At 40.6% G+C, this 25,828-nt stretch overlaps 1 protein-coding gene across 2 annotated transcripts in view; it reads right to left on the bottom strand.

The window, feature by feature from the left end:
* LOC121730555 (arrestin red cell) overlaps window positions 1-25,828 on the bottom strand; it is a 79,336-nt gene that overhangs the window by 26,355 nt on the left and 27,153 nt on the right. For both annotated transcript variants that reach the window (XM_042119653.1, XM_042119652.1), the window contains exon 2: window positions 16,015-16,077. The gene's annotated coding sequence lies outside the window, so the exon portion shown is untranslated. The remainder of the gene's footprint in view (window positions 1-16,014; window positions 16,078-25,828) is intronic.

Raw genomic sequence — 25,828 nt, 5'->3', positions numbered from 1 at the left:
AAGTATCGTAGGCTTAGCCTGCTCGTAACACAGTTCGTCTTCTAATTCCGCTAGGTGGCTGCACTGTCTAACTAGGTCCTTGCTTACGGACTGCGGCGTAAGGTTCAAATTACTAATCGTGCTCGCGTTCATTTTTTCTAGATTTCGACTACACGCGCCGCGGATTGTTAGCGATATGTTGCACGATTCGGGGTCGTCAATTTGGTTACCGCCTACCCCTTCCAACTTAAGTAGCTGGCTGCGACCCCTGGGTGCTACACTGTCCGCTACCGTACGCTCAACTAGGGTCAATGTAGAGCCCTCGTCCAGCAAGGCGTATGTAGCGGTGGTGCCCACTGGGCCACTTATCTCAACCGGCACTACTTTGAGGTAGGTGTTTGACGCACGAACGTGATTTATTGAGCTAACATTGCCGCTTGCGGGCGGCGCTGCACTGCCGCTGCCGTGTAATAGCTTATTATGAGACGCTTCGCAACCGTTTATGCCGCATGGAATATATTTACATCTGAAAGTTCGCCCGTGCGAGTTATTCAGACATCTAAAGCAAAGTTTACTATTTTTAGCTGCGTCCCATCTTTCCGATACGTTAAGTTTAATAAAATCTGCACAATTAATAGTCGTATGGGAGCCTGAACATACGGGACAATTATTTCTATTGGACGAATTTGACGGCGCTTCCGTCGCGGAGCGTGGCGCCTCTGTCGCGGGGCGCGGCGTGCGATGCTTCGGCCTGAATGGTTCGGCCTTTTTAGCTGAGGGTTTGAACGCGGCTGCTACGGTATTACGCGGCTCGTACGTGACTTCGCAATCTGATCTATCACAGGAACTATCGCTATCATAACGCGTCGATCTATGAGTCCGTGTGCGAGTCGTGTTTACCGCGCGAGGTTTCATCTTGCCTCTCCTTTCCTCCCTAGCTGTTTCGTACGCGAACATCGCGCCGCACTGATCCGCCATAATATTTAAAAATCTAGCCATTAATTCGAGCTCCGGTGCTCCGGGTCGTTCAGATTTGAACTCGTACCACTTATATTTTAAAATAATATTTAACTTGTCGACTATTCGACCCACTAACTCGGGAGAATACAAATATTGTGGCTGGTTAAGTGACTTTATGGCCGCTACCGTGTTTGATATTTTACTCGCGAAACTACTAACATTGCGCCCGTCTTCCGTCATACGGGGTAAACGTTTTATGTTTTCGATTTCGGAGAGAATAAGTAGTTCTGGCCTGCCGTATCGCCGTTCTAACGTATCTATTATTTCGTACGGGTCCGATACTGTGTATAGCAAAGCTCTAACTGTTTCGCGGGCCGCGCCTCTTAATGATTTTCTTAACCTAGCTACATTTTGAATGTCCGAGAACATATCCGCGGTGTCATTAAAAACGGATTTAAACGCCATCCACTCCGTAATTGTTCCGTCGAAGTGGGGCAACTCATGAATGAATTTAGGCGTCGCTTCCGACCTACTCGAATTGACCGCTTGAACTATCGCGTTGGCTAGCAATGTCATGTCGCTAAGCGACGTGTTACCGGCGCGCGGTTCGATGTTTTCGGTCGGACGCGGGTCTCGTCCCGGGTTTTGAGCGCTTGTTGACGGCCTAACACATTGCTCCGAGATCCAGCCTTCAACTCGGGTTTTATTCGATCTGGGTGGCTGGTCCGCGTCGGTGGATTCTCCTAGCTCTATCCTAGCTATTTCCAGCCGACTCATGGCAGCTGCGGACGCCGCCCTAGCCCGTGCTAGTTCGGAGTTGTGATATTCTAATTCGGCCTGCAACGCGGATAATTTGCTGCTTGCTCTGTCCCCGGGGACGTTAACTATAGTGCCCGGCGCACTTCCTACTTTTTCGACTACGTTGTCGATTTGTGCGGGTACTGAATTTAGTTTGGCCCTAGCGTCGGTACGCGTGCTGCTCTCCGTCGTGTCTTCAACGCCGGTGCCTCTGCTCCATGTGTTGGTCTCGTGGGTCGTGGTCTGCCCTGACGATGGCGTCTCTTCCCGCGAGGGCGTGGACTTGCCCGAGCGCAACACACGCGCGTTCTCCATTGCGCACGAGGGGCCCTAACCTTAAAACTAACACTTTTCACTTTCACTTCACTTAATGTCTTTACCTAAGTATACGTAACGCGACCTACCGAGCCTACTACTAACAGCCCGGTCAGCTTGCTACCGCGGTGACGCCGAACCGGGAATAGGAATGCAGGGAACAGGAAGGTAGGAACCTCCCGGTAGAGGGCGCGGGCGCTCACGGGTGCATCAGAGTGCGGGAGGAATGTCCGCACCCGTCGTTGCGTGCCAACTTGTGGCCCCAGAGCGTTACCGTACCGTGCCGGCGGGGTCTGACTGTTCACCTGGGTAGGTGTGTGGAGGCGTCAGGTCGTCCACAATGCTTCCGTGCGCTCTGCAGGGGCCGTTTAACACCGCTAGGTGGCCACGCACGTTAATGAGGATTGCTTCCAAGTAATCGGTGGAGGTAAGCAAAGCCAACCACCAACACTCGCGCGTACTTGTTTCTTTCTTCTTTCTTCAGAAGGTAGACGCTGGCCTTGGCTGCAGGGGCTTCGTCTCTTCTCCTGTGTTTTCTCTCTTCAATCTTCTCTCTTCTCCGGGACTGGGCTGCCGTCTTCAGGGTGAGCTTCTCTCTTCTCCAGGGCTGGCTGCAATCTTCAGGGCGAGCTTCTTTCTTCACGAGCTGACGCAGTGATCCGGCTTCTGAAGGACCAGTTGTTGGCGACACGACAAACTCGGCGGGGCCGTGGTCGCCGGGTGGCAGAGCAGTGGACTGTATCTTGAAGGGTGAAGGATGCCGGATGGAAGATTCCTGGAGAAGGAGGTGCAGGAGACGAGAAGGAAACACAGGAGTGAACTTGGTACTGCTTGGAGCGGAGTGTGGTGGTGGTGGAGCAGGGCTTACGCATGCATCTGCTTGGCTTGTCGGAAGTGAATGTGTATGCACCGAGAAAGTGCGTGTTTATATAGGAAATTTGTACCGTTAGAGCCCGTGGGGTTCTATCGGTTGTTGTCGAACGAATGCAGTCCGTTTATTGAAATATAACATTTTACACATAATATGACATCAAATGGGATTCTTATAAGCTAATACAATGGTAAACAAACATTCTTATAAGATAAATAAACAATAAAATGTGTAAAATAAAGCCATGTAAAAAAGAGACAACAATAGTTTGAGTGCAACTATGCAAGAAAGAGACAGCAATAACAATTGTGTGAAACACACTACATTCCCGTGCGAAAGGGACAGCAATATTATAAAAATGAGACACAAGATAAACATTTTCCAATAGGAATTACTAATATGAAATCTTAAATCTAAGTGTAAACAAAAGGAGGGAATAAAACTAAGCTATTATTTACAACTACTGTTGCTATGTTTCGAGTTGCGTAAAAAAACGGAAAAAGGACGGTGACCTGATGGAAACTTAGTTCGCCGCCAGAGGGGCGTAGGAAAGAAACAATTTTCATTTTTCTGTCGAAATCCTGCACTTGTTTTTCAGCATTCGCAGAATGCTATCACCGAATTGTCGCGAGTCACCTAACTATGATGAAATTCTATGCCTAGCCTCGTGGCTTTGCCGAATAATATTTTTTTATTAAAACTTATTTAGACGCGTTGACAGAAAATATTCAAATGCGTAACTTTTTTCCTACTAACTATTGGACTAATATTTATATCGTAATGTATTTGCTGACTATACTTTGACCACTTAAGCCGCCTGTACACTCGCAATAATACGCATTGTGGTGCGATAACAGTATCTCTGTACACACAACACTCTACACACAGAGCCAGCTCGATTACCGAGGTGCTCGATAACAGATAACATCTGCTAATCTCGCGTGTACGACTCACACGGCCGTTGTGATATAACACGTTACCGGCCGAACCGGCAAACGTAACCGGCTGAACCGGCAAACGTCACCAACTGATCCGGCAAACGTCGTTTGGCCATGTACGGTGCGGGAACATTCTCGTATGATCTCGGAAACTTTGATAGACGCGATTCGGGACTTTGCGCCGGGACTCTGCGCCGTTTTGACTGCAACGATATTTTGGATATGAAAAATAGGTATCGGAACTAAAATTACTACACCCGACTGGTTCCCACGAGTTTGGCAACGAACACCGCGACACGAGAATTAAATATTAGATAGACTGATACTCAACCACTCTTTCCATTTTGAAGGCTTGATTCCATTATAACGAGGGTAGTTACGACGGCGAGTTTTTAACGAGGTGGAGTGAAGGTCGATGCTGAGTCGTCATAAATATTAATAGGGTTTCGGCCGCTCGCCGCTCAGAGCTCGGCACACGGACCACGGTGCGACACAAGCGAACTGTGGAACACGACGTACCATCGAGAAATTGATTCATAGGCAGTTGACGAACCTACTTCATTGGTCGGGTTATGTCATTGTTAGTTGTGATCAGTAGATGGGTTTGACATAACACTGCCTTTATCACAAGAAACTTTTCAATTATGTTGCGCACCTAATTTCTTTTCGGCGGATTTTTTTCACGTGCAATTTGTTATATATTATCTAGAGCAGACAATGTTATCTCGGTGTTACCAACATATAACAGTTTTTTGATTTTTACCTAAAAGGGAATATAATGTGGGATGGAAATTTTTTGGCCATTCTATTTTTAAAGTTTTATGGTGTTCTTATATTTCATATTATGTTTTTTAAATAAAACAGAAGTAAGGTATCTACTCGTAAGTTATTAGTTATAAATAAACAGCTACAAATTGCCTAAACTCTATAATTGAAACAAATTAAATATAATTGAAAAAAATTAAAACAAAAGATGTAAGTAAAAGTTTTTCTGCATGCAATATCTTTATTTGCTACTAGATGACGTCCATACCTTTAAAGTTCTATAATAAAAAGTATTCTATGTCCTTTCTCAGGACTCAAAGTATCTCCATGGGTTCAGACTTCAGCTGTTGGGGCGTGAAGAGGTAACAGAGAGACACATACTAACATTGTGTTTATTACGCATTTTTTTTTTTATGAAATAAGGGGGCAAACGAGCAAACGGGTCACCTGATGGAAAGCAACTTCCGTCGCCTATGGACACTCGCAGCATCAGAAGAGCTGCAGGCGCGTTGCCAGCCTTTTAAGAGGGAATAGGGTAATAGGGGAGAGTAGGGATGGGAAGGGAATAGGAGAGGGTAGGGAAGGGAAAAGGGTAGGGGATTGGGCCTCCGGTCCGGTATTAGTGGAGGTAACCTTTTGGGGGTTTTTAAATGTGGAAATTTTTAATAGATTAGGGTTAAATATTTTTATGACTAGGTATCACTGTGTTAACTTCGCTAACGAGCTCGTTACGATTCTAATGTTGCTTGTTAATGCGGACCGCCGCGCCGCGCCGAACTCTCAGTGGAAATTATATCTCGTACCGGCCTGTGGAATACATTATATAACATGGAGCTCAATTTATAATCCCCAATTAAATTAACATACTATGTGGAGAATATAATTGTAGAGCTTTCCACAAAACTAGGTTGAAATAAGATTCTAGTTACTGAATAAGACTGACGTGGACATAGACGGACCGCAAGTTGCAGTCGGGCCCTGCTCTAGAACGGTCGCGTTGATATTTGTACCAACCGCTGAAGAACTGCTCGAGCGACGAGCGTTCCGTGTATTGCGGAATGCGGATGTGAACTTAGTATGGAAACTGCAGATCGCCGTACGGCAACCGAATCTTGCAGTCGGTGTCGACTATAGCCGGTTTAAGGGCATTTGTGCACTACACGGAATTTTACCGCTCAGCGTTCCGATTTCTTACATTTTGATATGGCAAACGTGAAAGTTATGAACGCCGGACGGTAAAATTCCGTGTAGTGCACAAACGCACTAAGGCCGTTTGTTCATCGCCGCCTTCAAACGGGACGTCACCGACAAGAATTCATATAAAATGCTTCTATATGACGTAAGTTATTAAGGAAACCTATATTAGGTTTCCTTAATAACTATAAGCCTTAGGCAATATAATTATTGAATTGAACAGCAAAACCAAAGAGAGCTAATAATCGATCTAGCTAAGAGGTATTTTGGGTCATGTCAGCTTTAAAAAGAAGTTAGATCAAAATGTTTTCATCCCCTTGGGAGTTACGATGCATAGGACAGCTAGGTGGCAACCTAACCTAACAGTATACACTCTTCTGTTAAAAGCTAGTTATAATCTACGAAAGAATATATAAACAATAACTACAAAAGTTATTTTAATTATAAAATATATTAGAGTGCCACCAGCATTTAAACAACTTTGAACATTAACAAAACTGTCAGCTGTGCAGAACTAAAAGTGGGAATAGCTGGACCGTAAGGCCAGAACAGAACGTATGCGCCATAACGCTGCGGCCAAGAACAAGACAGGTCCACACCACACGGATTGTATTGTTGTAACTTTGTAGTCTCTCAAAAAGCTTTTCAAACGTACAGGAAGGACAAAAACAGCTACATGGATTAGACGTCGACTAAAGAGGTCAACTAAAAATATATTTTAATAATTTTTTGCGCACTATTTATAATGGGAGCACAATTTTGGTAGAATTTCATTTTTGTTTAGGTCGACTCGTTAAGATAAATTAGTTTTATCAATGGCGATGCCCTATGGCTGGACACCAATCTAAATCATTATAGATCTTATCAGATCATTTCCCATCATTCAAATAACAGGAGTACACGTGTGAGCGTGACATAGGCCGTCCGTCGTCGCTTCGTTCATCTAGAATTTGTGAAACAGCGGTCAAGCCGCTGGTTTCAACGGCTAGTGTGTACCAGCTTAAAGGCTTCACGGCTAAAAGCTTGTTTATCTATTTACGTTTAAAGCGCTGTGACGCGGCAGTAAAAATGTTACTCCTCGTGATGAAATGCTCTCATATTTTCAAACACTAGATGTTGCCTGCGACTTTGCCGAGCTAAAAGGATGGCCTTTAGTAAAAAGTCGTCTATACAGTGTGTAACAAAAATAAGTGATAATACTTTAGGGTGTGTACGTGTTCCTTGTAAAGAGTTCTCTGTGAAAGTGGCAACGCTGAAAGACGAAAAAATATTTTCACTTTTGTATGGGCAAGGACCCGAGCGTCACGAGTTTCCCCATACAAAAGTGAAAAAAAAATGTTGGTCTTTCAGCGCTGATACTTTCACAGTGAACTCTCTACAAGGAACACTTACACACCCTAAAGTATTATCACTTATTTTTGTTACACCCTGTATATTATAAATAGTGGTCATGCTTCGTGGCCGGTCCCTAAAAATCATTGCCTCATTTTAAAATACATCGAATATTAATCGCTATACATCGAATATAATAATTATGTGTATACCTAGTCTACGTTATTAATTTTAAAAGTACCTACCATCGACATTTTTTAAGAAAAAAATATTATCCACAGACCACAAGAAACGCGATAGGCCTCGTGAAACTTTTAATTATCGATAGCGCGAACTTTCCCGGCGTTGTTTTATTTTAATGAGATATTACATTTCGCTCGTCCAAGCACCATAGTACCTACTATCTACAGACTATAGACCAGGGGTCACCAATTAGTTTCGCTCGGGGTCCGTGTTGGTCCGTGTTAACACATCAAATGACCTTCGCGGTCCACACATTTTATATTAAAAAAAAGTTAAACAAATTTTATTAAACATTACGGAAATTACAAAGGTATTTTTAGATATCAATGAGAAAAGTAACCATTTTTAGTAGCTCATAATTATCTCTATGAAGTTCAAGCTATACGAGTAGATATTGACATTAAATCCTGGAGATGTTGAAGTCCTAAGATGAACGAAGATCATCTTCGAACATGCTTGGTCCGCACACAACGGGTCGGCGGTCGGGATGCGGACCGCGGTCCGCCATTTGGTGACCCCTGCTATAGACTATATGTAGTACTCGTAGAAACAAAAGGAGTGTGCGTAGATTATGTAAAATCCTTTATGGCCCAAGAGCCACCGACAGCCATACCTGGCCATACTTTCGGCATTTTATAAAACGACGTTGTCAAACGTCGAATACAATTTTTTGTCTGTGTTGGTGCTGCACTCTAGCGCAATGATCCATGCAAGAATAATATTCGGATCGAATTAACGTCTACGTAAGTACGTACGTAGGCCACTACGGCGTACTAGGGCGCGTAGCACGGGGTGTAGGCTACGCGGCTACGCGGCGAGCTACGCGGGTCTACGCCGCACGAGGGTGCGTAGCGGACGACTACGCAACATGAGCCGTATCCCGTTGAATAATATAAATGTCAGCCATCTGGTTAACCAGAAACCATTCAATTTACAACTCGACGATGGATGAAAAAAATACTACAATATATTTTCGTTATAACATAATATGTTTTGATAAGACTTGACATAGATATTACATAATTTGTACAAGAAATAGGTCGTATATTAACTTAATGAGCAGGTGCCGTGTGTGATATCATTACAATTTACATCCAAGTCCTAAGTCGGACACCGCGACTTGCGAGCTCCTCCTAAACTCAGTCCTCAACTCGAGTAAATCCGCATATATCCTTTAGTTTCAAACCTAACACAGTTTGCGAACTGTGAGCTTAGTTAAAACTCCTTAAGCTTAACAACTTAAGCTATTCATGCAAATGTCAAATTGGAGACTGCGATCACGGCTTACGTGATGGACAAATAAAGACGATTATGGAGTGTAGAGTTGCATATTCATCTACCATTACCGATGATGCTAGATGTATCTGCGCAACATTGATTGCAATCATGGTTATTCATCGTTGGCACACACGAAGAGGGACCGTTAGAATCACTTCGCGCAATCCAATATACGTGTGTAATATAAAGGCTCGCGTTCCCTGTAATAATGTTACTTGCGATATAGGATATTTCCGTATCAAAGGGCCGTAATATTTGTAATCACGGCCGTATTGTGTAGGGCGGTATAGGGCGCTGTAGGGCGCTGTAGGGCGAGGCGGCCGACGTTTTATATCGCAGTAAAAACTTATACAATTAACACTATATTGCCATCGTGAAATTTCCCAACATAAAGAGTCTCAACACAAAAACATTCTTAAATACACAGGCCAAATGGTCGTTTAACGTTGTTAGTGGCGGCCGAAAAGGAAGATCTTCCGACTGACGTCATTTCAGACGTTGTATATATCTTGCCGTTCTCCGAAACTTCGATAGTGCGATGCAGGATTGTTAGGCGAATTGTGGGTACCGCCACAGTCGCAAGACTATTATTATAGGATTCCCGTCCTAGTTCAGTGGTTTGGACTAAAACTTGGCTTTCATCTGTGGTGTTTCATTATCGGATGTCATGGGCCCAACTTCTGTCTATTCCGGCTTGTATGCTGGCCACTGAAAATTGAACCAACACCTTGTATTGGGACAATCAATTTTGAAATTACATAACATTCACAGGGAACATAACGAGATGGAACTAGATGGAATCGGTCGCGGGCGAGTGCGGCGCAATCCTGCAGCTTCGTTTAACAATTATCGCCGTCCCGCTCCGATAACCAGTCCGTCCCGCTCTATTTTCAATCAAGACACGAGATTACAAATTTCACCCCCGTCAGCGGCGATCCGAACAAAAATTGCTATTCGCAAATAAATGCTTTTAAAATAACAATTCAAATGTGTAATTGGTCTGAGCGAGACAGTTAAAGGACAGGTATTTTATTTTGTTCAGTGACTACATTGAAAGGAATCCGAGAGCCGTACATTTTGCCTTACTATGTAGAACGGCGTATGGTACAACTTGTATATAAGCATATATTGCGCCGAATAACAATGTCTTTGGAATTTTTATTTATGAAAAATAAAAGATTAAATAAAATAATCAAAATCACCTTAGTGCTGTTAATAGCAAACATTCAATTAAAACAGTAAAATCTACCATCTATATTATTAACGGCCGTTCCCAATATTTGATCTATCTCTGGTTTTGCCCTACTAGAGATAGGAATAGCTCACAATTGACATAAAATATATGTCTCTAATGTCTTATGTAAGCTATTCCTATCTCTAGTAGGGCAAAACCAGAGATAGATCAAATATTGGGAACGGCCGTAAGTCGCCCAAAATATACCCACGCAAGGATTCTGCTAGTCTGTGTTATTTTTTTCGAGTCGAATCAAGCTCGCTTGTCAGTAATCTTATTACATACTGCACACAAATTGTTAAGGTTTTGTTAACCATAACTTATTGAGTCGCATCTGCAGCAATTTGCGGTTGTGTGCTAGATTGCGTAAAGCTTACTTTGATACATTTCCACAAATACCGCGCACGCGCAGATAACGCGCACGTCCGAACGTGCCCTAAGATTTATAACAATTAGAGTTAGCGTTAGGCATCCACTACACGGTAGGTTTTGCTGTCAATTTTACCACAGTCATGACTGTGACTGATGGATAACCTACCGTGTAAGATCGTGACAGACGGTTGCATGAAGTTGATTAACGAAAATCTGGATATATCCAGATTTTCGTTAATCAACTTCATGCAACCGTTCAAAATAAATTTTGATTTTTGCTTCATGCAACCGTCAGTCACGAATTTTGAGTAAGTGTTGTCACATCTGACAAAATAGGAAAAAAATTAGAAACGTATACCTCTGAAAGTTTTGACTTTGACTGACATAAAACTGAAGAGAATTGAGTGACTGTCTAATACCATTCGTCAGTTCATCAGTCACCATCAGTCAAACATAATTCATGATTGTCGGAATTGACTGTCACTTGTATGAGCGTGTAATGAATGCCTAACACACTGTCGGCATCACAATGAAATGTTTTGTGAATTTGTTAGCAGTCGAGTCCATTGTGTCGGGATTCTCAGTCGGGTGCAAACTGTAAAGTTATAATTACATTGTTTAGGCATGTCGAGCCGTCTAATCTCCAGGCACTGCTATAAAAACACAAAGTTGGAAAACGCGCTACTTTGCCATGTAGATTTTGTAGCTATTATTTTTTTAATAGATGACGCTAGCAATTCCGTCTTTCCAGGATAAAAAGTATTCTATGTCTTTTCCAGGATTCAAAGCATCTCCATAACAAATTTCAGCAAAATCGGTTCGAAAATTTGGGCGTAATGTTACCTCATTACGCCCAAAACGCAAACAGGCAGACAATCAGCATTGTGGCGATACCCACAATCCTGCATCGCGCTATCAAACCTTTTTAATACGTTACCGACGCACTTAAAAAAATATGAGAACTGAAATTAATCATTCGGGCTTGCCCTTTGCATACCACCTCGCTGGGTCGGAACATCTTCGTTTGAGACTTGCACCCATGATAGTTTTTAAGGGGCGACTAACCCTAAATTGTCGATTTTATAATTCATTTTTATACTTGAAAATAAGCCCCGAATTGTTTCATTTTCTAAACATAGATACTACATTATATTTCCGAGGATCTGACCTACGGGAAACACGATATCTTAAAATTTTCTCGATAGAATGATGCATCTAATTTTCATGAATTTTACATATATTACCGTGCATTACACTAAGTTAATATTTTCTATAATTGAGAATCCGACCTAGCGGATTTTTAATATTATGTTGTATATTTATCGAGTTATTAGGAAAAATGCGGAATCATCCCCAAGTTAGGTTAGGCGATGATCCGCGTCGTCCTTTTTCACCTGGCATATGAAAGATGGGCGTGAGTGTGAGGAGAGAAAGACGATGTTTGATTTTTTGCGTCAGTCGCCCTTTTAACCCATAGTATACCACTTTACTTTTCATATAAACAGTATGAATCAGTAATTCAATAGGAGGCAGCGGAGGCGGGAACACTTCCAATAGTAAACTGGCGACGACGACGCTGCGGCACAATTCAATAACAGAATCAATTTCGCGGAGAAGGACGACTTGTTTATATATTCTTAAGTGTACCCATGAAATGTGGGGTTTGATGTAACGAGTTACTGGAATTGCGTACTCATCATTTACTGCTGTGATGTTAAATTAAAAAGCGAGTATAGAGAAAAAAATAGGCACAAAATTGTGTTTTTTTGTAGGGGAGCCCCCTTAATTATTTTTAAGTCGTCATAACGCTGGTGCGCATGCCCATACAAATCACATAAAAAAATCTTTTTTAACGCTGTTACTTGCACAGGGAACTCTATGTACGCGATACATACATACCCTAAAGAATAATTTTGTTTTGTTACTGTATCGATTAAACATAGTAAAACAGCAAGTTACGGCCGAGAAAATAAACAAGTTTTGAAATGTGCTCGCATCACACGGCAGTCGGCACACCGTCTTCCACTTCGATACATTTAGATATGCCCCGAATACAGTGTTGGACCCGGGAGGGTACCCGCTCAGTAAAAACCCCGGAAAGGACGCGTATGATTTGCACAACAAACATTTATTTAACTTACGTTATACTTCCAATATTCTCTTCTATACAGGGTGTAACAAAACATAGTGATAATACTTCGAGTCTGAAAAATGTTTCCAAGTTTGGTTGGAATATGCAGATTTATCTGTCTAAGAAAGGTGATGCATGGATCTGAATTATTCTGATTGGCTATGCTAATTATAATCATATGCTAATTCGAATAATGCAGATCCATGCACGACACGACCGGCGAGAAATCTCTAATCAGGCGCAGGATTTTTAACATATTATGTAAAAAGTCCTGCGCCTGATTAGAGATTGCTCGCCGGTCGTGTCGGTCTAACGTCTGTAATCTGCATTACGACGGCAAAAGAAGAGTTTAAAAGATAGAGCTCGTGTGCTGCGCACTAGATAAAATGTCACTTAGCTGACCTAATTTCAATGAAACCGGCCACCGTCACTGTATTAGGTGGGAAGGTATTTTGTTTTCGCACTTGTCTGGCATGTTTCATATCAGTCAGTTCGGGCACATCGTGGGAATGAGTTTTGCATAAACAGTCACACTTGTGTAAACCGTACGCCGTCGTGTCATCAACTTGTAGTAGCACAGTTTACGTAACATTTTCCTTGAATACAGCAAAGACCAGAAGGATAATGATTTTCGCGCACTTCCGTCTGTTTTCATCAACCGCACCCTTACGTTAAATGTCTCTTAGTGACTTTTCCTACTTCCTTAGATTTGAATAATGTTTAGGTCTTAGAGCGCTTACAGACAACACTACGCTACGGTCGCGGACAGGTGCGTTCGTCTGTAAGAATCCTAAGTTGACATAATATTATAAAATGTATTGGTTAGTTTTTGTCTTATGAAATAGATGTCTTTAAATGAGTGCGAGGGACCTCTTAGCGTTATGCTGCGGTTGTTGGAAGCATATATTGTGTACCAAGTAAAGTTGTGAAAGCATATATTCGAACCAAAAACCTTATAATATTTAATCTACAAATGCCTGTTCATTGTCCGTTTTCGATATAAAGGACACAAAACATCGAAAGATAAATAGAAAAGCAATATCGAAAATTGCTAAAGAAACTATCCAATGGATTATTACGAGTGCACCTCCATCATGTCCCTTCGCGGTCCAGACATTTTGTACGTAATTCGTGTTTTGCCTTAAATAAGTTATAGTCTCCCACGAAAACTGTTTTGTTACTAACTAAAAAAAAATGTGCCAGCCTTATCGTAGTAATAAAATAACCTAAATTACCTACAACTATGTACTACATAAGCCCTAGAATTTACTGCGTGTCGAAAATACGTAAAGATACTGTTAGAGTAAATTGATTCTTAGGTAAATGATGATCTACGCAATTCGGTCGGATTACGTCATGCCCAGTCGACTACGATACAAGCTGACTTGGCTTAACCCGACCAAATTACGGCCCGCTATATGCCTAGGAATTACTTTTTCTTATCGCACATACGAGTACGTTTAACTCGAAAAACAACAACTCTCCTGGCGCAGTCAGGGAAAAATAAACAATCGTGGAAAGATCCCCAATACCCATCAGCATATTGGCAATATGAGTCGGCGAATACTATATGGTGTAGGTAAACCTCATCCATCTTGACTGGGATCGTTTTTGGGCGCAGCCGGGCGACACAAATGTACGTCGACCAATATTTGCATGACGAATTGATGACAAACTCGAGCGGAAAAACGGCAAATGATTACCTTTTATTTTTTTTATCTACATTTCGGAGGTTTTTGCCAATACGAGACATGCTAGCTCCATCGCGACTCGATTAGTTTGACATCTTTGCTAGGTTATATTTGAACCAATTATGGAAATTGGTAATGTGTATTAACCTAAATGTAAAATCGAATTCATGCTTTATTTGTCGCTTTACGATAAGTAGAAGTAATAAAATATATTGAGCCTTAAGACTAAGGAATAATGTCCAGTTCCGACGAGGAATTAATTGTTTCACTGTCAGCACTTTTAACTTCAAAACATTAACTGCTTATTAACAACGCTGCCGAATTTAACTCCTGTCAAAATCCGGGCATTACTCCTGTGTCTATAAATTCATAAATATCATCCAGATATATACAAATTTTCAAAAGCCATCAAAATCATACTGACATCTAACATTTCGAGTTTATAATATTAGATCATCAGAAAGTATTTCTATACCCGACACAATAGAACGAGTTTCCTGAAACGGTACTCCGATGACGTTCGCTCTTCGCTGTTAATTAATGTTATCTAATTATTTGGAGTGCGTGTTCACGCAGTGCGCAGTACTCGGTGCTCACTACGGAGTAAACAACAAAGGAATGTACCCAATCTACACCAATTCGGTAAACAAATAGGTACGCAACGTTAAGCGTAACACCTTTTTAACGCCAAAAAATGCATCTAAATATAATATCTCAATTTACAGAATGTAACAAAACGAAGTGATATCAGCTTCAGGGCTTTGCCCATAAACAATTTTAAAACAAATAACTGTTTCAGCGCTGCTACTTTACTATACAGGGAACACACACACCCTTATGTACCAGTTATAGTTTTCTTACATCCTGCATATTCTCAAGGCATTATCTTGTAAGTTGTATTGAATCCGCAACAATGTGGGTCTTCCCTATGGTATATTCTCACAAACTCAGCGGTTCTCGGCGGCCTCGGGTATCGTATGATCCAGCCGCGACTCCGCCCGCGCTGACAGATACTTGAGGTTCTAGGCCTCAACTATATTAGGTTCCCCAATGAACTGAATCACGATCAGCCACGAGGAAGCGATATACATGGCATGTTTTAATATTTGTCTCTATTATTTATGGTTGACTCACTACAAACAAACTTTCGATAATATCTGACGTAGAACTTTAAATAACGTTATTAACCAGCAAAGGGAAGTCTAACGTGAACCGGGTCGGGAAGTCAGTGTCTCGTCCCACGTGGAATGGGGTCGAGTCGCGCCCCGGGCGAGACGCCACTCGTCGCACTCGCCCCACTCGCCTCAAGTTTGCGCCTCGCCCGGGGCGCCCGCACCGCCCCGACTTTTGCTCTGACCCTGTTACTCATTGTAGCCATGCGACATGCTGAAATGTCGGCGGAGCGAAAGAATTCCATTTCAATAAACGTCTCAAGCCGACGTACTGTAAAATCCATTATAGGAAGGGGATTAAAATTTTCTGTATGCAAATATACTAAGGCAGAAAAAATTGAAGACCAAATATTTTTTGAAAGTCAGTTATAAAACATCTAAAAATAGAACCTCAAAGCCGATTGCTTTCACGGCTGCTGGCTTTAAGACTCAAACTCAAACTTTTTTATTCAGAATAAAATACAATTTTTTCTGAAAGTCGTTACTACTGGTGCCTACCACCTCCTTTTTCTACAGAAAGCTTAAAGCTTCGGCCAAACCTACGCGACCAAAGCGACTGCGAAGCGGAAGCGTCTGCAACGCGGGAAGTTCGCGTCGGCAAAGGGCGGGAATAATCTACGGTTTCGCATCTTAGCGCAGGTGTGCACACCAGTTTTGCGTTGCAGACGCTCCCGTCCCGCGTCCCGCGTTACAGACGCGTAGGTTTGGCCGAAGCCTTATTCTAAAAGAGTTGGGACTTACGTGTTGCGTGGCGGCTAGGCTGCGCGGTGCTCACTCCTGGGCCTCTTGAAATACGACATTTGCCTATAGACAAAAAAAACAAACGTTAATTTCACAAAGCACCAACAACTATCTTTGAGATAACTAACGTTAGTTGAAATGTATGGGACTGGCTGCAGACGCCGGTCGATCTATCACACGTTTGTGTGCGTTGCCAAGATTTAGCGATGCCGTTGATCAACCGCCTGGTCAAGCTGCAATACTTTCGTATGTCTGAATCATTAGCTATGTCCACACTATGCCCTTTCATCTTCAATCGTCGTCATCATCTTTCATTCAACTTTCGTTTTAGCGCATTGAATGCAAGCGCAACGCCAACATTGTCATTTTTGTTCAGTCGCAGCGTCTATCAGCTTATTGTAACATGTGCGACGAGAACATTTTACTGGGTGGAATATGTGCGGCTTATTTGGTTATTAGAAATTTCAGAAAAAAAGAACAAAGCGAATGTTTTGGATACGGTCAGAGCGCATGCGTCTCGGGCATGCCTCACGTGCGCTGTTGACTGCGCTATACTGAATAACAAAAAAAAGGCACTGTAGCGATATTTGTTATGTGTACAAAATCGCTACGCTTATCGCTTCCGCGCGGCGCGTGTCCGTCTCCCTTACAACCGGTCGCCGCGCGCGCCGGCTTCCAGAAACGACGAGCGCACTCCACGCCACTCCGCTGTAGGCTCTCATACGCACCGCCTGTGTCCCTGCTACTTAGACATTTATGCTACGTGCTGACCAGGAGAGATGTGCTCTGCTTTGCTGACCGGTCGGTGTAGTGAGAAAGCCCGATGATGCCGATGCGGAGTCGTCGCCCAGGCCGCGGTACATTGCGGCTAGTGGACGATGTACCCGACGTGGCGATGCTGGCTGACGCGGTGCGAAGGGGCGGGAAGTGATGATGATGAAGGAGGCGTGTTCTGTCGAGGGTCACCAATGTGGGATAAGCGTGGCCACCACAAAGGAAGATCTTCCGACCGAGCGAGGTGTTATGCTCGGTCAGGCCGAAGCCCACGTGATACAATTCAGATGTCGTATATATACCGACGCGCTCAGAAAACTTCGATAGCGCGATGCAGGAATGTTAGGCGAATTGTGGGTACCGCCACAGCACAGTGTGGACATAGCTATTTGGTTCTCAATACAGACATCGCCAGTACTAATATTATGTCAGAGGAAATCGCAGATAAGCCGGTTACAGTTATTGTGTCGTAACCCGTAACATCAGTGGGCGAGCACCGAGCCCGAGCTAGCGGCTAAACGGACCTAGTTCCAATCCATGCCTTATCGTTATAACCTTAAACGGTACAAAATAAAATGCAGCTGTAAAAACAATTTTGGGAAACGATTGTGAGCTTACATGAATCACGCCAATTAAAAAGTAAACATTTAAATCGGTCCAGCCTTTTGGAACTTACGATGCCGTGGACAAACACATAGACATGTCTAATTTCATCCATTTTTTCCTATTTGTCGCAGTTTAAAAATGTCTTCAAAATTAATTGCTTTAAATTGTTTCAGACCTTCATTCGAAAGACACTGTCTTCAGTTTAACCTTCTCCTCAAATATAGGATACTGCATTGAGGTAGATGATGATGATGCCGATGCAACCTTTAGCCCACAAGAGCTAAATGCGAATGGCGTGTACACGTAACATTTGCATAGCAAACACCGCACGTAGCTCCACGACAGCCAAAGGCATATTACAGTTCAAGGATGAACTAATTCACAGTTCACACATGCTTTTTAAATTGTAAATGGCTGAGTTAAATTGAGTTTATCTACGCTGTATACGTTGCCACTGGTATTATATAATAATTGAATCCTCGATGAAATGACACCGAGATCCTAACATTGGCATCTGCTCCATCGAGTGCGTTCCAAGTGTGTCGTTGATGTCTTAAATCCCCATATTCTTAGGTACACCTACCTAGCTCTTTAAAGCACGACGTGATTTCTCTTTTTTTTGTGATATTCTTCTCTAAGGTTTCAATTACCTTACGTACCATGTTCATGTTCGAAATAAAAAACACCACTTTTTTGCAATGCAACATTGAATCTTTATCCCTTGTTACATTCAGTCCGTCCAAGATCGAGCATTAATGTTGATTTAAAAGAAACTGGAGTATACTGTATGCAACTTCATTTAAAATATTTCCAATCAAGGGCACTTTCAAATAACCATTCTTCAAGCGTTCTCGTTGTAAACCGATCCACGCCTGTGCTATATATCTTCCCTGATTCGTTCAAGTAATAAGATCATACATCATCCTCTCCAGTACGCGGGGATAATTGCATTTCGCATCTACTCGGGCCCAAACCCAATCACCGACGACGGGTACACCGTACGTTTAAGAAACCGCTCTTGTTTTGTCATGAAAAACAGGGAAATTGCTCTTGAAGATGGCTTGTATCAGATCAGATGAACGCAGGTTTAATAGATTACTTCTTGGTAACAAAATCTGGAACTAGCTTAAGTGTGTTGTGTGTTGCTTGTACCAGACTTCCAAAAAGACGCGAAAACCATATTTTCATAAAGACGAAAAACCTAACCTATAATCTATCACACGATGAACATTGAATATGTTTTTGAGAATACTTAAGTCCTAAGCTCAAATCAGACAAACCGTAGAGCTGGCTAAAAGATTTTTCAAGCGTAGATTCGAAAAACATTCTCTTCTTTTTGCCCACTTGAGTAAAAAGTAGTTTAGGATCGCAGCAAATAGAAGCCACTAGGAAACTTAGGTGCTATAGCTGATTTCCCTTGGGTACAAACATCTCGGTTTACCCCTATGGGAAATCGGCTTGAGCAGAGCTACGTAGTAATTTCTCACAATAATTTAGAGTATCGCTTACTTTTGGTCGCGACAAAGATTGACGATCCTTTTCTTTGTAGGCAGCGTAGACATATTTGAATATTTGAATTGTTACCTTAAGCTTTCAACCCGAAACCTGTATTGGCTCTTAACGTTAAATAACTCGTAACGTTAAATACATAATATTACAAAATCCCTACGTCAGAGTCTAAGAAAACATCAGTAAACAATAGCAATCCTATTCAAATATAGACGTATGAATATTGTATGGCGTGTATCATGTATGCGGCCTATTTTAAGGTTCCACCGCGCGCGTCATGAGATGCGTTAGTAAGGCGATCGTGCGTGCTCAGGGGCATGTTGTACGTCACAACTCACAGACCACAGTGCACTCGCGAGGTTTACGGAAAAGGACACGCTGCGCGGTGCGCCCGCGCATAATCTTACCTTATGGCTATGAAACCTGTGACCACACTAATAATATGCCACAATAAATTAGTTGATTAACTGAATAGATAAATCTTTGGTTAATTTTTTCATTCTCTAGGCCTCCACGTTGGGTCATGAATCATGATAAATTGACACCATCGTTGCGAAGCTGTCTATATATATGATGGTGCAGTATGCTATAGCATGCATACTGCACCACAGTTCACATTATCCATTCAATCAAATGGCGTAAACACTTCTATAAACGTCCGTTTGGTGCCGCCGGCGAACCGTTTTTTGTTTCAAGACGACCACGTTTGTATTTCATGTCCATCCGAACATCCGTTACCTCAACGTACAACATAAGACGATTTTAGATCTTGACAAGATTAGGGAACACCTTGAGCTCGTTTCGTTTCACGTAGAGATTCCTTTAGAAGACGTAACACAAATCCGAGTCTCAAGTTTAGGGGACACTGTGAAAGTAACACCCTTTGTCAGAACAAATCCGATTACGCCTGATACGGGTTTGAAGAGCACTTTATTGTTCCGTACTCAGTACTCAGTACCCTTTACCGAGCTTAGCTGAAACATCTTGTTTACAGTTCGCTTGTTCGGTTGCTTCAAACGAATCTGTTTATATCCAATATTATGTTATTGTGTAAAAATAAAATGTAAGAAAAATCATTAACATAAATGTACAGAAATGTAATTTTAATAATAGTCAGGAATTCAATTATACAAAATATTGAACTGAAATTAGAAAAAAAATTGTAGGATTTCAAAATTGAGGGTTGCTCAAGGGCTCACAAATTTGTCTAAGGGTCTGCTTCACCACTTCCTAATAAAGTGCCGGATAGGCTATCTACAACTTTTTTGACAGATTCTCTAATACCTACTGTATCTATCACGTTAAGTGATGGATAGCCTATCCAGCACTTATCAGAAAGTGGTGAAACAGGCCCTAAGATTGCAAAAATAACAAAAGGCAAGTTAAAATATTATGAAACAAAAACTCTTGGAGTTGATATGTCAGGCGTCAACACATCAAACGTTCAAATCCACGTGCCAACTGACATCAATGGCAACATTTTGTTCCCAAACTCTAGGGGGACTTGTTAATAATATATATTCTGCGGGACTACGAAATTAATAAGCCAGCCCACGAGAGTCGGAAATGAGAAAATATAATGGGCGACTAAGCCTCGCGAGACCGAATAATCTACCGATAGATTCACCAATAAATTACAATACACGTTATTTAACGTTCACAATTATTCCACCCCTGTCAGGAACCTTATGACACCGACCCAAGGATCACTCTCGTAGAAGTCATAGGTAAAATAAATTCGAACTATACCTTGGAATATACTGGTAAATTATTAGGCACCGAGCTTATTACATATTTTTCTTGGAATTATTTACTCGTGTTGCGGCTTAGGATCAAACATTAATACAGGCTTACTCAATATTCTATCAATATAACTTTTAAGAAAATCCTATTTCAAAGGATAAGGAAAAGAATTGAAAATATTTATCAATCAAAGAAATATTTTCAGAAATGTCCTACTTGACTCACCGTCGATCGGAACCAACTCGCCAAGAAGAACCAGATACTAAGAAGATGCTTCTGGGCTATGGCAATAATTAAGAAGACTCGATTGAATTGAAGTCCTGAACCATCGTATCAAAACATTTAAAACTTATTTCCATTAAAGCGAAGTTTCTACAAAACGATAATATATTTCAATGCAAAAGTTATCTGCAGTAAATTGCACCCGTAGTAAAACAGCACTGTAAAAAGACGCTCGTTTAATAGGCACTCAGCTCGCACCACAAGAGCGCTATCGATATCACTCCACCTAATGTATTCTAGTAATTCTACAATGAATAGAATGTAGACACTGATAGGACATCCATTCTAGTCTATACTAATATTATAAATGCGAAAGTATCTGTCTGTCTGTCTGTCTCGCTTTCACGCCAAAACTACTGAACCGATTGTAATGAAATTTTGTATACAGATAGTCTAAAGCCTGAGAAAGGACGTATGCTACTTTTATACTGGAAAGAAGGGTTGAAAGGGGGTGAAAATGCGTAAAAAACTGAAGTCCACGCGGACGAAGTCGCGGACCACAGCTAGTAGTATTATAAATACGAAAGTGTGTCTCTCTGTTACCTCTTCACGCCCGAACCGTACGCAAATATTCGTGTATCGCGCGAGAACCGAACATTATTCCAGGATAAATAATCCTATGTGCTTTCCCTGGAACCAAAGTATCTCCATACAAAATTTCAGCAAAAGAAGTTTAGGCGTGAAGAGGTAACAGACGGAGAAACACACTTTCACATTTATAATGTTAGTGCTTACCGGACACCTAACCGCCCAAGAGGCCGGAATCATCGGTGTATATTGCAGGGAGCGATCCAACAACAAGTACTAATGGCATCGATCGGATCTAATTATAGCTGGGATTTAACTGATTCCGTTATCCGTACATCCGCCGCGCTATGATTGGGCCCTTTGTTACATTTGGGACAATTACTCTCAATTATTGAGGGCCCGATCACCCGAACTAATTAATTGTTATACGTTTCAATTTTGACTCAACTGGTAACAGTTTGGAGCGATTAAATCAGAAATTCAGAGGAGTCAGGACATAGTTATTGTTCAAATAAAAAAAAAAATCGCACTTCCTACCGCGTATACTCCCACATATTACGCGATTATCATCCAATTTATGAAAGTTAGGTAATTGAGTACCGTCGCAACACATAAGCCACTCGGAGCCCTTTCATCTAAACGAGATCGTCGCGAAACAATCCGCCAAAAGCGTATTTCTGATATTATTTTTCTTGGAAATATTTAATGAGCTTAATCGTCGTGTCAGAGGCTCGTCGTGTCGAGGAGCTATTAGCACTACTTAGCGGCTTTCAGCTTTAGGCCGAGAGCGGATTAGATCTTTAGGGAAAATACTCTTTACAAGTAACAATAGCGTCTGGATTGTGCTTTTAAAGTTGGTCGTTTTGAAAATATTAAGAGGTGACCAAAAGTTACTGAGCCTGAAAAGAAGTCAATGTATATTTATATTATGTCATTGTATGATTATCAGAGAAGTTAATTCATATGCAGATGGTCGACCTTCATAATTTGGTCACGTTATGTCAACACAGCCGACAGATCACAATTCACAGTCCTAATTGACATAATCCGACCAATTGACATAGGTCCAACAACGTACGTAAGTTTTTGTCCGTCCCATAGACATAATATATACCTAAAGACCAACAAAGAGTGCGAGAGAGAAGAAAATCCTTTATGGAATTATAACATGATGAAAAGAGAGAGGCAGTCTAATGAAAATTGTAACAACTTTTATTTGACAGGTCGTCAAAAGTCGTCAATCGTTTTTATGCCCTTTCGGTATTTGCAATTTATTATTTAAATCGCACAGACGTAAAAAAAGTACGGACGTAACCTTCTCTAATCACGAGTGAAGCCTAGTTATGGCCGCCCGTGTAGGACGTGTGCGTGATATGAGGGTTGCCATATAAATCATAAATTTCCCTACTTTTAAATTTTGTAAACTCAGACAAGTTAAATGTATTTTTTATACTTAAACATATTTTTATGTTTTTTTCGCTTCAGAAATGTAAGCGGTTGTTAAAGATGTCATAATGAAAATATTATTTTTATGACACTATAGATAGAAAAAAAACACATATTACGTACAGAGAAGTATATTATTTACATAACATTATTAGAAATAATGATTATGTACAAACATTTACAATAATAAAATTATTACTAGCTATTTGACCGAGCTTCGCTCGGTATTCGATAAAACACGAATAAAATGACATTTTCTAAAAATAATTCCTAGCTAGACAGATTTATCGCCCCCGAAACCTATATACGAAACCTGTATACGAAAAGATATAAGATACTTAAGTCCCGTAACCCGTTTCATCAAACAATCAAGTAATGTTAAATAAATAATGGCTTGTTAAATCAGTTAACGGCCTGTTAGAGCTATCGAGAGTTCTACCATGCGCTAACGTCAAATCAAATCACCTAACATGGTGTTAAATTTATTCCTGGTCTAGAGGTCCATTCAATATTTTCATTCCTACTAGGTCTCAATGACGCTCGGGTGACTACACCAATAGCACCTTCCCTCCCCTACTACTGAAGGAAATCTAAGACAACAATTTTATCTATGGACGCTTCACACCACGTCAGTCTGACCCCGTGCTAAGTACCTGAAGGACTTGTGTTACGGGTACCAGACAACGGAAATATATTTAATACTGTTATACTATACATATATTTAAGATTTTTATTATATGATACACATTACACATATTTAATACACACCCATGACCCAGGAACTTTGAAAACTTTTTGTTCCGTCGGCAGGATTCGAACCCGCGACCCCCGGCTTGAGCCACCGACAGCCCAACCACTGAGCCACAGAGGTCGTCAAACAACAGTTATATCCACTTTTGTAAATTAAGAAATTAATAGGGGTGTAGACTATTTTTAGGAAATATATTTATTTTACAGATGTACCATCAAGGAAGTTGATTCCTATGCAACTGACAGACCAACGTTATTTGGTCGAATACTTATGTCAATTCAATGTTAATTGTGATCTGTCGGCTGGGTTTGACGTAACGCAACCAAACTACTTATGTCCCCGATTTGCATAGGAATCAACTTCTCTGATAGTTCATAAGTATTTTGTTACACCTAAAAATATGTATAAAAAATAAATACACTCTTATTTCAATTAAAAAAATCACTTATTAAATATAAAAAAATATTATAAAGTTATTAAGTAAAATATGTCCATTTTCGGTAATTCTATAATACAAACTCTCAAAAAAACAATAATTTGTATTAGATTTCGTTTACTGTCAACACCCCTATTATTGTATTCCTGCATAATTACTGGTCAATAGTATGCTAAATACTTACATGACACTAATAAAAGACAATACAATTAATTATTTGATTATTTAAAAATAATTTAAAATTTTCCCCGGTTTGGGGAAAATTTCCCCACTTTGTTATGGACATTACTGACCTGTTGAAGTTGAATTAATATTTACATTATTTTATCAAAATACTTTAAAAATATGTTATCTTACCTATGAAATATTATTCCTTGATGTTTTTTGTGTAAGGTTGTATTGTTCTTGCACCATTTTACAACACAAGATGGCATATTTATTTTTATTTATGAATGACAAAGACGTGTCACCGCGATGCAGTCTAATTGCGTAATGGCGGTACGATCGGCTTATTACAGTGCGAGTGTTTGTGCAAGATGTGTACATATGATCGCCTGGGCTTATTAAGGGTGCTTCACTCATTTCTTAATGGCGATCCGTCCGTATTTTTTTTACGTCCGTGTTAAATCGTATGTTATTTTCAACAAATACTATTATATATAACAATAATAACTTGTGCTGTGAGTGATTGCAGTGTAAATCATAGGAATAATCCTGAAAAATATACATTTCACCCGTAATTAATCTTCATGTCCTAATTGCTACGATGTGTTTATTTTTGCTACATTCTGGTCTTTAGTTCTCTATTTCAAATAAAATATTGTGAATCCTCCCTTTTACTTTCATATTTTGCGTAACTAAAGGTACTATTGTTCCTATATTACACAAATTTTGAAGAAAAATTTTTCATCAAAATTTCTTACATATACGCTAGTGCTTGAATCAAATTTATCGATATGCTTATCGATATTTTACAATAACATAAATCTAAAATAAAAATCATTTACCTTTATATTTATCACCTTAAGCCCGGCCGCACATTATCCGAAATTTCTGATCAGAAAAATTCGGACGCCCGGCGCAACGCACTCTGTTCATACATTTTGTTGTAGACCCATCATACTAAAATAATTTCTGACGTGTCAAAATGTATGAGCGGGGCCGGGCGTCCGAATTTTAATGATCACAAATTCGGATAATGTGCGGCCGGACTAAAAGGACATATTATCTTATTTTAACTAATAGTATATTATAATATAGCTAATATAATATAACTACTATAATATAGAGTGACTCTAAAACTAGAGGAAGGTTTATATTTATATATCATAATCATTTGTTTTACAGATTCCCTCAAGATCCTCTAATAAGAGGAAAATGGCTGAAATTAATTGGGCGTGTTGGTTGGAATCCCAAAAAAAATTCAACAATTTGTAGCAAACATTTCATTGAAAATTTTTAAAGAAAAATTAGAATAAATACTATTTTGTTTAAAGGAGCTATCCCAACTTTATTTGTGCCAGTAAGTTTGACATACTGTTGCACTTGTTACTGAAGCAATTATTATAAATAAGCAATTATAAGCAATTAATGCTTTTTAGTTCATTTAAGATTATACTTATATGAACTAAATAGTATTAAATAATCCTTATTCTGTACTCAATCTTCATTTCGTGAACGTTCTTGAACATTTTCTGGGACCATATGTTCCCATTTGAATATCAAGGAGTCACTTCGAT

The sequence above is a fragment of the Aricia agestis genome, chromosome 9 (genome assembly GCF_905147365.1).
Source record: "Aricia agestis chromosome 9, ilAriAges1.1, whole genome shotgun sequence".
In the NCBI taxonomy this organism is placed as follows: domain Eukaryota; kingdom Metazoa; phylum Arthropoda; class Insecta; order Lepidoptera; family Lycaenidae; genus Aricia; species Aricia agestis.
The sequence above is the reverse complement of the archived record's forward strand: the minus strand, read 5'-3'. Positions and strand labels throughout refer to the sequence as shown.